Source organism: Lithobates pipiens, unplaced genomic scaffold (assembly GCF_037356315.1).
Source record: "Lithobates pipiens isolate NorthernLeopardFrog02 unplaced genomic scaffold, aLitPip1_a1.2 Scaffold_16, whole genome shotgun sequence".
In the NCBI taxonomy this organism is placed as follows: Eukaryota; Metazoa; Chordata; class Amphibia; order Anura; family Ranidae; genus Lithobates; species Lithobates pipiens.
Window position 1 is genome coordinate 550,232,718 of NW_027507748.1, and position 15,624 is coordinate 550,248,341.

Here is a 15,624-nt window from a genome sequence, read left to right on the forward strand (position 1 = left end):
TATCTCAGTTACTTGAGGAGCCAAAGCCCAGTCTAAAGAATGTGTCCAGGTTTCAGGCAGACTGAAACCCGGACACAAGATTCCAAACCCGAACTGTCTGGGTGAATCCTGGACAGGTGACAGGTGGCAACCCTACTTGGGGGCTTGGGGCTTTCACACTGGTGCAGTGCGCTGAAAGGATGCTAAAAAAAGTCCTGCTAGCAGCATCTTTGGAGCGGTGGAGGAGCGGTGGAGGAGCGGTGTATACGCCGCTCCTTCGCCACTCCTGCCCATTGGGGCAGCACAGCTATACCGCCGGCATAGCGCTGCTGCAGCAGCACTTTGCGGTGGTTTTAACACTTTCTCGGCCACTAGTGAGGGGGTAAAAGCACCCCGCTAGCGGCCAAATATCGCAGTGAAATTGCCGGTAAAGCGCTTTGTCAGACGAAAAAACAGAATCGGCTGTTGAAAGCACCATACTAACGATCCGAAAATCAGCAGATCGTTCAGACGAAATGTTACTTTTGATTTTCGTATCGTGTGTACGGGCCTTAAAGTGGTGTTGCCACCAAAAAAAAAAAAAATAGCTCAAAATTCATAAATAAATAAATAATTGGAATTTTTTTTTTTTTTTACTCACCTCTAAATGCCTGTTTCTAGGGGATCCCTCGTAGTCTGTCTTCTTTAATGCCCGGGCTGGTGACATCACTTCCCCTCGCGCCGCACAGTCATCTGGGACGTGTCCCAGATGACGCGCATGCGCAGTGAAGCCACAGCCGGGTGCCCACAGTAAGAATGCCGGCGCTGCAAGCGGAGCGGGGAACGAGGGGGGCTTCGTTCCCCCGCATCGCTGGACCCTGGGACAGGTAAGTGTCTGATTATTAAAAGTCAGCAGCTGCAGTATTTGTAGCTGCTGACTTAAATTTTTTTTTTTTTTAGGGGGCACCCCACTTTAACAGTAAGGCAGGCCATAGACAGTGGAAATTTCTTTCCTGTAACCACGGGTTGCAGGAAAGAAGTTTGCACGATTCCCCCATCATCAAAGGCAGTGCTGATGGGGAAATCCCTCCTGCCGAAAAATTGTGTTTTCCCAGCGGGGGCCTTACCCGCTGGGAGAAGACAGTGATTATTGCTAGCGACTATAGGAGTCACTAGCAATAATCGCAAGTAAATCCTGCAGGCTGGTTGTATCCAAGTTGAACGATCGATCAACTTGATACATTCAGCCTGCCTATACATGGTTCAAATCTCAGCCGCTTCAGCAGCAACTGGACCAAGATTTGAACCATGCATAGGCAGGCTGAATTTACAAAGCTGATCGATTCGAACCGTCTATAGCCGGCCTAACTGACTCTAAGGCCGCGTACACACGCGCGGACTGTTTGCCCAACCTTGTTCGTCAAACAGTTTCGGCAAACAGTCCGCTCAAAATTTGCATGAGCGGACTTGCCCACACACGAGCGGACTGTTTCAACGAACTGTTTGCCAAACAGTCCGCTCAACTTTTGAAATTAACGGACTCGCCCACGTAAGGCGGAGGCAAATCCGCCCATTTCGAGCGCGTGTACAGGTAGGCGGGGCCCGCGAAGGAGACGTCGCGGGCTCCGCCGCCTGGAATGGGCTTAAAGGGGAACCCCAACGCCGAAAAAAATCGGCGTGGGGGTTCCCCCAAAGTCCACACCAGACCCTTGTCCGAGCACGCTACCCGGCCGGCCAGGAAAGGGGGGCGAGCGAGCGCGCCCCCCCTCCTGAGCCGTACCAGGCCGCGTGCCCTCAACATGGGGGGGTGCCTTGGGGAAGGGGGGGCCGCGCGGCCCCCCCACCCCAAAGCACCTTGTCCCCATGTTGATGAGGACAAGGGCCTCTTCCCGACAACCCTGGCCGTTGGTTGTCGGGGTCTGCGGGCGGGGGGCTTATCGGAATCCGGGAGCCCCCTTTAAGAAGGGGGCCCCCGGATACCGGCCCCCCACCCTATGTGAATGAGTATGGGGTACAATGTACCCCTACCCATTCACCTGTGAAATAAAGTACAAAAAAAAACACAACACAGGGGAAAAAATATTTTATTGCACAGCTCCGGGGGTCTTCCGTCTTCGGGGGTCTTCTCGCCGGACTCCTCCGCTATGTGTGTGTAGCTCTTTTACTAGCGGAGGAGTCCGGCTTTCTTCCTCCCCGCCGCCGGCCTCTTCTCCCGACTTCGGGGGTCTTGTCCCCCTCTTCGGTTCTTCTGCCGGGCCACCGCGCCTTCTTGTAGCTCTTTTACAGGCGGTGGCCCGGTCTTCTGTCGCCGCTGCCTTCCGTTCTTCTGTCGCCGCCTTCGGTTCTTCTGCCGGGCCACCGCGCCTTCTTGTAGCTCTTTTACAGGCGGTGGCCCGGTCTTCTGTCGCCGCTGTCGCCGCCGCCGCCGCCGCCTTCCGTTCTTGTTCTTCTTCTTGTTCTTCTGCTTCTTCTCCTGGAGATGTTGACTCGACGAGCTCTCCGGCCGGAATGCCAGAGCCGCGCTGTGCGGTCACTTATATAGTGACAATGGGGCGGTGTCACATGGTATATGTCACATGGGTTGGTCACATGGGTTGATGTCACATGGGGACTATGACATCGTAAGGGGGCGGGGTCACCATGTGACCAACCCATGTGACATATACCATGTGACACCGCCCCATTGTCACTATATAAGTGACCGCACAGCGCGGCTCTGGCATTCCGGCCGGAGAGCTCGTCGAGTCAACATCTCCAGGAGAAGAAGCAGAAGAACAAGAAGAAGAACAAGAACGGAAGGCGGCGGCGGCGGCGGCGACGACAGCGGCGACAGAAGACCGGGCCACCGCCTGTAAAAGAGCTACAAGAAGGCGCGGTGGCCCGGCAGAAGAACCGAAGGCGGCGAAAGAAGAACGGAAGGCAGCGGCGACAGAAGACCGGGCCACCGCCTGTAAAAGAGCTACAAGAAGGCGCGGTGGCCCGGCAGAAGAACCGAAGAGGGGGACAAGACCCCCGAAGTCGGGAGAAGAGGCCGGCGGCGGGGAGGAAGAAAGCCGGACTCCTCCGCTAGTAAAAGAGCTACACACACATAGCGGAGGAGTCCGGCGAGAAGACCCCCGAAGACGGAAGACCCCCGGAGCTGTGCAATAAAATATTTTTTCCCCTGTGTTGTGTTTTTTTTTGTACTTTATTTCACAGGTGAATGGGTAGGGGTACATTGTACCCCATACTCATTCACATAGGGTGGGGGGCCGGTATCCGGGGGCCCCCTTCTTAAAGGGGGCTCCCGGATTCCGATAAGCCCCCCGCCCGCAGACCCCGACAACCAACGGCCAGGGTTGTCGGGAAGAGGCCCTTGTCCTCATCAACATGGGGACAAGGTGCTTTGGGGTGGGGGGGCCGCGCGGCCCCCCCTTCCCCAAGGCACCCCCCCATGTTGAGGGCACGCGGCCTGGTACGGCTCAGGAGGGGGGGCGCGCTCGCTCGCCCCCCTTTCCTGGCCGGCCGGGTAGCGTGCTCGGACAAGGGTCTGGTGTGGACTTTGGGGGAACCCCCACGCCGATTTTTTTCGGCGTTGGGGTTCCCCTTTAAGCCCATTCCAGGCGGCGGAGCCCGCGACGTCTCCTTCGCGGGCCCCGCCTACCTGTACACGCGCTCGAAATGGGCGGACTTTCCGAGCGGGAACAGTCCGCTCATTTCGAAAGTACAGCGGACAGGCCCACACACGGGCGGACTGTTCGCTCAAACACAGTTTCAGCGGACAGTTTTTCGGAATTTCCGAAAGACTTTGTCCGTCCAACTGTCCGCTGAAACTGTCCGCTGAAAGCCCACACACGAGCGGACTGTCCGCCCAAACACTGTTCAGCGGACAAGGTTGGGCGAACAGTCCGCCCGTGTGTACGCGGCCTAACAATACCTGACACTTATGGAAGCTTCACACTGCCCCACTGCGCTTTTGCTAAAGCGCAGCAGTGCTGCCTGTCAAACTCAGCATGGCAAGTTCAATTTGCCATAAATAAGTGTATGTCAGTGCATTGGTAGCAAGTAAATAAGTCTGTGTGGGTGTAGTGGTTTTTGAGCGAATAAATGCAAGGCGTGTGTTGTGTGCTTGTGCACACAACACACAGACTGCATTTTACATTTTCTCAATGGAATGCAACAGCAGTTTATTATGATTTTATTATGATTTTATTATGATTTTTCAGTCAGTTTATAGAGGAGAATAATTAATTCTGTATATGTAAGACAATAGGACTTTGTGACCTTTTTTTTTTTTTCATGATATGAATAATATAGGGTTAGATTGTCATGCTATTAGACAGCTGAGCTGGCAGTTTCTTCAAGCACAAGCTGAGCTGCCAAGTACACAGTCAGTAATGTCTAAATGCTTAAACTGCAAATCAAGAAGTCTTACCTATATAAGCCAGTGCTCAATGGTGGTTTCATTACCTGGGGCCCAAAGGTGTTCATGAAACCACCGCCATTTAATAGGATTATCCATGAGGATCAGTGTGAGGAAAAGAAACACGCAATAATACATGGCAGGAATATCTCTTAATTATGTGGATAGTAAACTAAAATACATTAGCTCTAGAGCTAGCCATACAGTGTATTGGGCCATACACATGATAGGATTTTCCGACAACAAATGTTCGATGTGAGCTTGTTGTCGGAAATTCCGACCGTGTGTATGCTCCATCGGACATTTGTTGTCGGAATTTCTGACAACAACTGTTTAAGAGCAGGTTCTCAAATTTTCCGACAACAAGACTTGCCGGACATTCCGAGCGTGTGTACACAATTCTGACGCACAAAAGTCCACGCATGCTCAGAATCGAGCAGAAGAGCCGCACTGGCTATCAAACTTAATTTTTCTCGGCGCGTCGTGCGTGTTGTACGTCAATGCGTTCTTGATGTCCGGAATTTCCGTCATTTGTGCGACCGTGTGTATGCAAGACAAGTTTGAGCCAACATCCGTCGGAAAAAAATCCACGGTTTTGTTGTCAGGAATGTCCGATCGTGTGTACATAGCATATGAGTTTCAGTTGGGTTCTGTCCTGACAGGTTTGCCCTTTCAGTCAAAATACTTCAATTGAAAAACCACAGAAACACTAACACTAACGCTTTCGACAGTCGATTCAGACTTTTCAGAAGACAAAAACTTGCATGGAAATAATCAAACAGAAAAAAATGCAAATGCTCAGAAGCATAGAACAACCCTACACTTCCTCTTCTACTACGCTAGTACGTAGCTACGTTTGCCTTTGTTGGCCGAGAATTTTCATACAAGCCTATAACATTCTAACATACAAACTAGTCAACACTACCGAACACTACTGAGACTATTATTTTTATTTTTGTTTGTCCTTTGTCCCCTGGGCTTTTTGGCAAGGCTGTGTTCACACTGATCCGACATGAAAGTTGTGTTACTTGCGTTGGTTTTGGGGGTCTGGGGGAGGGGGGCTTATTGGAATCTGGAAGCCTTGTTTAACAAGCCCCCTTTGTGAATGAGTATGGGGTACATTGTACCCCTATCCATTCACCCCCCCCAAAAAAGCAGTAGACTATCCTGCTTTTGACAACGTCACACTTTGATGACGAAACACGTCAAGGTGACCCTCCCACATGTTACTTCCGGCCCGGAGAGTGGAACGCATAGTATGTTATGATCCAGTGTCCACATCTCACATAAGAGTAGGGCTGATGGTTCATTGGATGATGTCCAGTCCTGTCATATTGACAGGTTTTTAAAAGTTTTATGTATGCTGCTATTTTTCAATAAATCAACTAAGAATTTTACTCTATGAAGAGCTTTTCATTTTCTTTTCTTACACCACCCGCTGCACACTCCCCTGCACCTGGAGTACTGGAGCCATCACCAGAGGGAGGTTACCTAACACAGGGGGAACCGGGACACCCACATAGGAGATCATATTGGGAATTGATTAGTGAACCACGTGCACGCCAGACTCCTCTTGCTGTATGGCGAAGGACTCCAGCATATTTGGTGAGTGTGGATCGTTGGCTACCCCCAGGAGGTGGATGCACTGACACCCATGGGACACGGAGCACAACAGCACCTTTTTCATCCAGAAAAGACTTTGTTTGCACTAATATTACTATATGCACTTTATTCAAAGGATTGTAAAGACAGAAAGTTTTTTTATCTTAATGCATGCTATGCATTATGATAAAAAGCCTTCTGTGGGCAGCAGCCCCCCCCTAACACTTAACTGAGGTCCCTGTCACGTACCTGAGCAGAGACTGAAATGACGAGGTTGGCCTCTCTTGTATCTCCAGCCCAGGACCCACTGGAAGTGAAAGAGAGGGCGCCATGGGACAGGAGGACCATGAGTGCTTGCAGATGTAGGTCAGGGAACTTGCAGCCGGAGATGAGATTCCAAGGCAGTAGGAGAATCATTAGATCTGGAACTGTAGCCGCCATGCACAGCAGTTTAGCTGAGGTTAAGGAAGCATTCCACTTGCACTGTGGGGCCAGGGTGTGTGGCTGGTCAGAAGTCTCAGCAGACTTGCAGCAGGAACATTCAGTGCGGTGTAGAACTGCAACAGCAGACATTCGGGCAGACACTCAAGTAAGGCGGTAAGTCAGGAAAAGAGGCAGGAACGTGGTCATCAGATAGCCAAGGTCATCAACAGGTGGGCAATGAGGTAACAAATCAGGGGTAGAGCCAAAGTCAGGAATGAGCCGGGTCAGAAACTAACGACAAGACAGAAGTGGAATCCGATATCTGGTCAGGAGTAAGCTGGGTCTGGCTCTGTGTCTGAATGGACACAGGGAGCTGTGACTCGGCTCGTGTGCCCCCATAGCAAGCTGCTTGCTGTGGGGGAACTGAACAGGAGGAAGGGGCCAGGTCCACAGAAGAGGGACCCGAGAAGAGGATGATTGGGGCTGATCTGTGTAAATCCACTGCAACAGAACTGTTAAGTATAACATGTTTGTTATTTTTATAGAAAAAAACCTGAGACTTTACAGTCTATGGTCACTGGACAACTGCATTGATATATTGGCACTTAGTGAGAGTGAAGGTGGAGCAGGCGCTGTCTATCACATATTTAATAAAAACAGGAGACTGTTTTTGACAAGTCCTTTATTAAGAGTGAAGACTATCTCCTGACGTAGCTCCAACATGTCTTTTTTACTCTGGTTCTGCCACTGATGTGTTCTTCCTCCAGTCTTCTCTCTCCACTGCTGTCTTCTCCGCCGCTGCTGTCTTCGCCGACTTGGTCCTCCTCTAATACTGGCTCCAGCCATTGTGTCATCTCCAATGTCTGCCAGTTCTTATATAGCCATGGGGCATGGCCATCCAGTGACGTCACCATTAGACTCCACCCCTTGTAATGTTACCTCCCAGAAGGGAGAAGGCAGCAGCGGAGGGAGAAGGCCAGAGGAAAAACACATCACTCTTGTTTTTATTTACACTACATTACTTTTTTTTAGGAGTGAATGGGTAGGGGTACAATGCACCTCATACTCATTCACATAGGGGGATGGGTGTGATCTGGGGGCCCCCTTGTTCAAGGGGGCTTCCAGATTCTGATAAGCCCCCTGCCCACAGACTCCCACAACCACACCCAGGGTTGTCGGGAAGAGGCCCTTGTCCCCATGGGGACAAGGTGCTTTGGGATGGGTGGAGTGGGGGGCGCAGAGCCCCCTGCCCCAAAGCCCCCACCACCCCCATGTTGAGGGCATGTTGCCTAATATGGTCCAGGGGGTTGGCGCTCGCTGGCCCCCCCACCTTTCCTGACCTGCTGGGCTGAATGCTCTGATAAGGGTCTGGCATGTTATGGGGGGGGGGCATGCCGTTTTTTTACATTTTTTTTTTTACTTTTGGCGTGGGGTTCCCCCTCAAGATTCATACCAGATTCAAAGGGCCTGACAATAGAAGATTTTTTATATTAAAACAGTATTAAACCCATAACCAAACATTTATTATATTGCAGCTTACCAATTGTTAGATGTGATGGCTGCATTAATTTCTATTCAACACTAGCAGGGGTGCTTCAAATGATAAGCTTTTATTCATATATAAAAAAAAGTTATACAAACAATTCATCAATATATACGAGAATATCAGTATAAAAACAGCGCTTATTTCTATAAAGAAAAAGGTCCTTTGTAGAAGTTGTAGTAAACAAAAAAAGGTCAAAAAAATCACTAGACAGTTCCAAAATGTGCAGATAAGGTGCCTATAGTGATCTAATCAACGTTGTAAGGTGATCAAAGGTGCTGCCAAACTTTCTTCCACCATAAACCGGGAGTGCTTCACCACATGCGATGCGTATCCCCCTCGGGGGTTAAACTCACCAGACACAGCTGATAAGATAAGCCTTAAGGAGTAATCACTTCAATGGATATAGTAATATTCATATATATCCCCCTTTAGCGTTGCAGTCACAAGTAGTCCTCCAAGTATATCATAGAAATGAAACAGAATATATACATAGCATAATACTGTTTTATTTTTTAAAAAGTTTGACACATATCAGCAAAGTCACCCACTTCAATATATGCGTACATTAACAAAGAATAACATCAGCGTTAAAATCGTGTACTTCACCGAATTAGCAATTCCAGAACCATTCACCAGTGTTCCCCTGTATACACTGGGTATCACTTCCTGGTCCGTGGTTAGCGGTGGAGCGCACACCTCACTTCCGGTAGCGTCGTGTAGGCCACGCCCTGACACGTTTCGTCACTTCCGACTTCAACCGAGGGCGTGGCTACACGACGCAACCGGCCAATATATGTACAGCCCGCCCTCCCTCCGCAAGCCAATCAGACAACCACGCAATGTCCAGCCCACACGACGCTGCACATCGTCATGGAGACCGGACGTAAGCAGCCTGACAATACAATGCGGGGAGGAACTATAGCCAATAGCAAAAACGATCGTCGCATACGTCGCGATCTGTTAATTGCAGAGGCAAGCGGAAAAGGAAACATAAAAACTAGAAATATTTAAAATCAACAACGTATTAAAACTGTTAAGAGTATTCCAAATATATTAAAAAATACTATGAATATTGCACATTTCCTTCTAACAGAGGTAATCATTCTATGCCACTCCCAATCCCCATAATCACCAGCCCTAATCCAAAAATTGAATGTTGCATAATGTGTCAGTCATGGGGTAAATACAGTGGCAAGACACCAGTCGATGTCAGTAAACCTCTCTATGTATATCATAATAGTCTATAAGAGTGGGTGTGGGTAAATCAAGATACTTTATGGAGGTAATGTCGCAGCACATGCAATACCCTTCATATCATAGATGTCTTTATTGTTCAATTCGTTGTATCGAATACCCTCCCAGCCCACTAAATAATATTAAAATAATTACATTAAAATATTATAACATTAAAAAAGCAGGCTCAGTCAAAGATTTAATAGTCACTGATAAAACAATTAATATCTAGGTCGACATTTAACCCCTTTGGTGTTAGAGTGTCAACCAAATATATCCATTCCGTTTCGTGTTTGGATAACTCTCGTACAAGGTTAGACCCTCTCCAGGAGGGTTTCATATGCTCTACTCCCCAAAATTTGAGTCCCGATGGATCTTGATTATGGTAAATCTTAAAATGTAGGGACACATTATGGTCCTTAAAACCCAATTTAATGTTAGCCACATGTTCCGCTATTCTTATCCTTAAGAGTCTTTTAGTGCGGCCTATATATATCAAACCGCATGGGCATTGTAAAGCGTACACAACATACGATGTATTGCAGGTAATAAAACCTTTGATTGTGAATTCTTTATTGTTACCAATTGTTGTGAACCGTTCCAATGCTCTTATTGGTGCATTAACTTTTAAATTTTTAACGGCTGCTAGCATTGTCCGCTCTGCTGGGTTTTAATATACTCAGCAGTTACTATCAAATATAGTGTGGTTCTAGCATTTATTACATATGCAGGTATCCGCTTGAAGGGAAGTGTATATGTGTATGTATATATGTATATATATATATACTCTTATATTTACGTGTGTGCGTTCACTGTTTAAGGGGGCTCATATACGTGAGTATATATATATATAATTTTGGGAGGTGTATGAAGGTCTTAGTTTGGCGCAGAGAGGTATATGATAGGCCGTTTTAAAGTATACCAGCTGTAGTTTGTTTTTTTATTCATATATGTAAAACCTTTATACCAAAAGGGGATAAAAAAACGGTTTTCTTTAACTGATTATTAAGTGTGAGCTGGAGTTTGGCTTCAATTTGTTACTGTATTTAAATCTGTTAGTACTTCTAATACTTCTCTCCCCCTCCCCCCCACAGAGTGACAATGCTGCTGTCTAAGGGTACCCCTGTGTTCCTTCATGCAGAGTGGGGGCACTATAAAATATAGGAGGTGTGTCATCAGGGAAGAACAGAAGAAAAAAGGCCTTAAAGCGGGAGTCCACCGGGACTCCGCGTTTTTTTTTTTTTTTTTAAAAGCCAGCAGCTACAAATACTGCAGCTGCTGACTTTTAAATAGTGACACTTACCTGTCCAGCGCGCCCGCGATGTCGGCACCCGAAGCCGATCGCTCGCTCGGCTGCCGGGTCCCGCCGCCATCTTGGGTATGGGAATCAGGAAATGGAGCCTTTCGGCTTCATTTCCCGGTTCCCTACTGCGCATGCGCGAGCCGCGCGGCGCAATCCGGACGGTCCCCGCTGCCTCTGGGAGCTGTGTGTTTCCCAGCAGGCAGCGGGGCACTTGCTGAAGGGGGCGGGCGCTTGCGGAACGGGGGCGTAACCTACGCCCGTTCCGCAGAGAGCTAGCCCGGAAGTGGGTGCAGTTACCTGGATTATCCAGGTAACTGCACCCCCCTCCCCCCTGAAAGGTGCCGATTGTGGCGCCGGAGGGGGGGGGGATTCCGATGAGCGGAGGTCCATTTTAGGGTGGACCTCCGCTTTAAAAAAAAAACATGTGCAGCCACCACATCTAATAATTGGTAAGCTGCAATATATTACATTTTTGGATTTGGGTTTAATACCGCTTTAATGCCAAGAATGCATTCAGGTAAAAATAACCTTCAGCGTTTACAACCATTTTAAGCGGATGATCCAGTCTAATACTGTAACACCACCAGGAAGAATTCAGAAAATAAAGCTTCTAGTAAAACTGGTATTTGCTGGAATAAATAGAACCAACTAAACAAGTTTTTCCAAATTGTTGTCTGACTGCCAGTAGTCTTTTGTTGAGTACCGTACAAGGGAATACCACTGATTTCAAAAAAAGAAAAAAAAAATGTCCCATTAAAATAAATAGGATGCCCTAACACAAAGTGAAAAAAAAGGGTTCATGATCAATGGTCATAATTCATTGGGAGTAGAACAGAGTTTGTCAGATAATTCTTCATGGATGCTGCTCTGACATACCCACATCAAGGGTTCAAAATACTTTCTATTCTTATTCAAAATTTTCCTTTTAACGTGTCTAATTTCAAGTTTAGCCTGCGGGTCAATGAATATGTAAACTAAAAAGGATGTCTTCTTTTTTTTTTTCTTTTTTTTTTTTAGCTGTGCATATTTAAGATTTTACTTATAGATTGGCCTGTTTTACCAATGCAATAAATGCTGTCCTGCTCTTCATACACTTTATCGAGTATATTGTGTTAATGCTAAAATCAACAGCCAATACTCCATACTCCTGCTACTTGATATCTCTGCTGCCTTTGATACTGTTGACCACCCGCTCCTCCATTCCCTTGGCCTCCGAGATTCTGCTCTATCCTGGTTCTCTGCCTATCTATCACAGCGCTCCTTCAGTGTCACCTACAACTCTGCCTCCTCCTCTCCATTGCCTCTTTCTGTGGGGGTCCCCCAAGGCTCTGTTCTTGGACCCCTTCTCTTCTCTATCTGCACCTCCTCCCTTGGTCACTTGATAACCGCCCACGGCTTCCAATACCACTTTTACGCGGATGACACCCAAATCTGTCTACTCCTCACCTCACTCCTTCAGTCTCCTCTCGCATTACTAACTTGCTAACTGACATATCAGCATAGATGTCACACCACTTCCTTAAACGAAATCTCTCTAAAACTGAGCTATTAAATATTCCCCCCTGCACATGCCCCCTTCCATGACTTTTCCATCAAAATCAACAATGCAACCATCAGGCCCTCCCCTCACGCCAGGGTACTAGGTGTAATCCTAGACTCTGACTTGTCATTTCAGCCCCAAGTCCAATCGTTGTCAATAGTTTGTAGAATTCACCTCCGTAACATCTCTAAAATTTTTAACAAATGAAACCACCAAGCTCCTCATTCGCTCCCTTGTTTTCTCTCGCCTTGACTATTGCAACTCTCTTCTCATTGGCCTGCCTCTCCATAGGCTATCCCTTCTTCGGTCTATCATGAATGCTGCTGCCAGACTTATCCACCTTAGCAACCGCTCAGTGTCTGCCAACCCTCTCCTCCAATCCCTACACTGGCTCCCAATCACCCAGCGAATTAAATTCAAAATACTAACCACAACATACAAAGCCATTCACAACTCTGTCCCGAGCTACATCACCAATCTTGTCTCCAAATATCACCCAAATCATCCCCTCCACTCTTCTCAAGACCTCCTACTCTCAAGCTCTCTCATCTCCTCCTCCCATGTTCATCTCCAGGATTCCTCCAGAGCCTCTCCCATCCTCTGGAACTCGCTACCACCACTGGTCGGGCTATTCCCTACTCTTGCTACCTTCAGGCGATCCCTGAAAACTCATCTCTTCAGGGAAGCCTATCATGTCTCCAATTAATCTACCACTTCTATCAGCTCATTCTCGACAGTTATAACCTTTTGTACCACCTGCCCCACCCTATTAGATTGTAAGCTTCTGAGCAGGGCCCTCTTAATCCTCTTGTATTTTATTTTATTGTAACTGTATTGTCTCCTTTTATATTGTAAAGTGTTGCGTAAATTGTTGGCGCTATAAATCCTGAATAATAATAAAAATGCTAATAATAATGCACTGTTATACATACTTTGAATACGTTGGAATTGATAGTTTGGCTGTATAAATAAGGTTGCCACAACTTGAGTTTTTAATGCCTAAGTGGAAATGTGGCATAAATGTGAGCAATGTGATTTTTTTGGTTTGTGTAGCGATTGTACATAAATGCAGTAGAAGAAATGTCTATGGACTTTGAAGTCCAGTAATTTGACTGTGCAGGGCTGGACATAACTCAGCAGTTCCACCTGCTGGCCACAAGTAATCATGCAGCTGCTGTCATTTTGAGTGTCAAAAGTAGGCTTTTTGAAGGCCAGGGCCACCTTTTGCAAAACAATAATAATAAATGTAGCAAAAAATATCAATTTCTTTGCAAATGAGCCTGAAAAAGCATTGCAACTACTATCAGTGGATAGTGGGTACAATGTCAAGCTCTTTCAGACTCTTCCTCCAGCTCTATGTTGTACTGAGGTAGGAGGTGGAAGTTGGAGAGCTGGAGGAAGTGTCAATGTGCTACAAGTGTGGCGATAACTATGCTTGTGATCCATTGGGAACTACAAGTGCGCCTGCTGCAGTGGTTGTAACATGTAACATAAAGGGTAATTCAATAAGAGGTAGGCGCTGCACCTGTTCATACATTAACATTAATTGGTCCACCTGAAAAGTGAGAACCAGCACACATTGAAGCACAAATAGCGATAATAAATACCTGCATATGTTAACTGCAACTGGCACTAGGGTAACTGCGGTTTTCTCGTTGATAATAGCGCACGCCCAATACAATTGGTTAATTTCATCTAATTGGATTAGTCTCTTTAGGAAATTAGTAGGTGTTCTCAGTTAATTAACCCTTTTGATGCTAATCGCATTCCTATTACTTCTAATATATCTTTGAAATGTGTTTATCTTTTTTTTGCCCAAATATTTCAATACATTACAAAGAACAGAGAAGTTAGGCCGCGTACACACGCGGGGACTGTTCGCCCAACTTTGTCCGTCAAACAGTTTCGGCAAACAGTCCGCTCAAAATTAGCATGGACGGACATGGCCACACACGACGTACGAACAGTTTGCTGAAACCGTGCGCGATGACGTGAACGGCACGTACGACGGGACGAAAAATACGACGTCCTATACACTGCATTATAACTTTCGGCGTGTAAAGCCTTTCTGAGCATGCGCGGAACTTAGTTTGTCGAACAAGCCTACACACGAGGGAACTGTTCGCTGAAACAAGGTTTCAGCGGACAGTTTTTCGGAAATTCCGAAAAACCTTGTTCAGCAGACTGTTCGCTGAAACTGTCCGCTGAAAGCCCACACACGAGCGGACTGTTTGCCGAAACACTGTTCAGCGGACAAAGTTGGGCGAACAGTCCCCGCGTGTGTACGCGGCCTAAGTGTTTTTAAACCGAATAAAATTAATATTTTCAGATCTTGATCTTTAAAGGTGACCATACACTGCAATCAGTTAGATATTAACCACTCCCCGCCCCCGCGCTATAACCGAAAGCTACAGCGTGGAGCTTAATTGCCAGGAGTGCGTCCAAGGACGTCCTCCCGTTAACCTTTTACCTGCACACCGCTGCGGGCGCGCATCGGGGAAAATCTGTGTTGGCCATGTCCCTTGGACATGACCAATCAAAGAGCGTGATAAATGGCCAATGACAGCGGCCATTTAGCACTCAATCGACGTGTCCAATGAGAGATGATCTCAAATGTAAACATGAGATCATCGCTCATTGGCGGCTCTCCCTCCTCACACAGAGACCGTGCGAGAGGAGGGAGAGCTTCTGTGCTGCAGATTCTGTGAGTGCCAACACAAATTACAGTTAAAACACAGTAAATACAGTGCTCATTGGTCTCACAGTACCTATCAGTGCCATCTGTCGGTACCGTCTTTCAGAGCAATCTGTCATCCGTTCTACCTGTCAGTGTCACGTGTCATCTATCATCAGTGTCACCTGTGCCACATCAGTTTCACGTGTCATCAGTGGAACACTGACAGCCTCAGAGGTGGATGATAGTCTGCCTGCCAGACAAAGGTGTTCTGGTGAGGAGGCAGTGCCATCCACCAGCACCTCAGTGCCATCCACCAGCACCGCAGTACCTTGGCAAGAAAGGCCAAGTACCAGTGGGGTGTCACCTCAGTCCCAAAGGGTTAGGTCCCATGCCAGCCTTCCATATTCCCTTCAGAACCTCTTATGGCTGCCTCCTAATTCAGGTGAAGCTAACATTCCCCCTTTCACTGCCCAGCCAGGAGTCCAGGTGGACACAGCATTTTTTTCCCCGATAGATTTTTTCCATTTCATTTTTACTGAGGACATGCTAGCAGTGGCCCAGTGTAACCCCTGTTTGCACCGCAATTCATAGCAAGTAACCGAACATCCTGTTATGCCTGTCCCTACGAGTGGAGAGCCCTAACAGGGGAGGAGTTTACAGTTTTTTTGGGCCTCACATTCTGTATGGGACTAACCAAAAAAAAGAATTACGTTCATATTGGTCAACCCACCCCATCCACCACATGCCTATCTTTTCCTCAGTAATACCCAGAACCAGATCTCATGATTATGAGGTTCCTACACTATAATGATAATACCCAGTGCCCTGCCCTACCCCGAAATGACCCAAATTATGATAAGCTTTATAAAATTCGGCCACTACTAAATTATTTTTCTGAAATCTTCCTCCAGTTGTTTACCCCAGACCAACACATATGCGT